Consider the following 1,939-nt stretch of genomic DNA (forward strand, 5'->3'; position numbering starts at 1 on the left):
GCCTCTCATTGGCTGCCTAATGATCACGTGATAGACCACGTGACAGACCACGTGGGTGGTTAAGGGTGGGTCGGGCCGAATATTTGAATTCAAATCTCCCGCCATGTGTGACGTCATCAAAATGCTGGCTTCTGATTGGCTCCTCAAATCACTGTCCCAGCTCGCCCATATTCCCTCTACTACTTTAATAATAATATAATGCCCGCTATAAGGGTGGCCACTTTAAAAGGGATTAGAAGTTTTACTGTATTGTGATGAACTGCATTCCTCTTATTAGTCAATTCGTTGTCATAGAAAAAGAAAATGTATGATACAATACACCATATGAATGAAAATAGAAAGATATGAACATACTTCAATACTTAAGATTAAGAATATACTTACGTGTAATATTTATAAACTAAAAACTTTCAGTATGTTTTTGAATTCTGTGCTATTCTGTTAAGCTCCTCACGGTGTTCCTTTCTGAGTAATATATATTTTAAAATTGATTATTAAATTGCGGGTACTGTCAATCCCCTGTTCGTGTCCATTTCTAAGTCATATCAATGGAAAGTTTATCATTAAAACCTACATATTTTTAACGATGTATTTATACATTGGACGGGTCATAAATTAATAATAAATCAAAGGATAAATTAATAAATAATAAGCAGCGAGAATGTGGAGGAGAGGAAAGGAGGGGATTTATAAATACACGAAAATATGAAAAAAAATCTCAAATAGAAATAAACAAGCACACAAAGTAGGTCTGAATAAAGCGGAATTTGTATATCTTACAATAGCATTACACAAAGAATTAGCCAAATTACAACATAAGCGGAGGGATTAAATACGCGAAAGCTATCAAATTCCATTCTGAAAAAAATTTGGATAACGAAATAACGATGTCTTGTCACAAAACAAGTAAAACAGAATGTTTCTGGAATTAAATCAGCAACGTTTGAAACGATAATGCCACACAAGATTGGTAGTAAAACCATTCTGTGACAAAAAAAGATATGAGGAAAACTACTTATAAAAACTTTTAAAAAATCGGAACTGTTACAATTATTCAACCATTTAAAATTAACAAAGCTGAAAACCTTATACAATGATTTATTATTTTTAAAAAAATTATTATAACGACCAACAACAAACAACAAAATATCCGGTATGTTTTTTGATCCTAGATATTAGAAACGTACAACCTAAAAATCAGAGGGTGAGTAATTTTCTTTTTTTACATCGATTACAATGGTTCATTCTGAGGATTTTCTCTTTATCTTCATAAATAGCTGAGATATGGCACCAAAAAACATTTAATTGACCGCCATTTTGAAACAAAAAGGTGGACGGCAATGATGTGTTCCGATGATCATCATGGAGTGACCATTAACTTGGGTGCCAAATCACAAATAATACGCTCTATTGTTCTGGAGAAAAGTCGCGTAAGGCATACGGTGGTAAACCACAAAATTTACGAGCGTATAGATTTTTCGCCGTTACAAAAAAATTATTACTAATAACTGAAAATAATAAAACAAAAGTAATTAGAGAAGCAGCAGAAATCAAAGATTGTTTTCAGAGGGTTGTTTCTTGAAGAGGTCATGATTCCGAAAACTAAATCATCATTATTTGGAAGGGGGGGGGGAGAACGGTTAGAATTAGAATTCGGCCCCAGTGGCAGAGCCTAAGCTGTTTAATGATCCCCTCCTCACTAGAATTCTATATCTGAGCTACCAAAAGCTGCTATATTAAATCAATTAGTACTCAAAAGCGTTTTGTACCTTTCAGGCTGTGATAGGATTAGTAAGAAAATCTCTACCGACAAATTCTTAATCATACTTAAGCAGTTCGCAAAGCAATATATATATTTAAAAAAACAGCTTCAGAGATAATATTATGGTTAATTTTCTTTAAATAAGTTTATTGCTATTGGTGTATAGAAGTTAAATAA

This window comes from Halyomorpha halys, unplaced genomic scaffold (assembly GCF_000696795.3).
Source record: "Halyomorpha halys isolate HHAL.00 unplaced genomic scaffold, Hhal_1.1 Scaffold6310.1, whole genome shotgun sequence".
Lineage (NCBI taxonomy): Eukaryota > Metazoa > Arthropoda > Insecta > Hemiptera > Pentatomidae > Halyomorpha > Halyomorpha halys.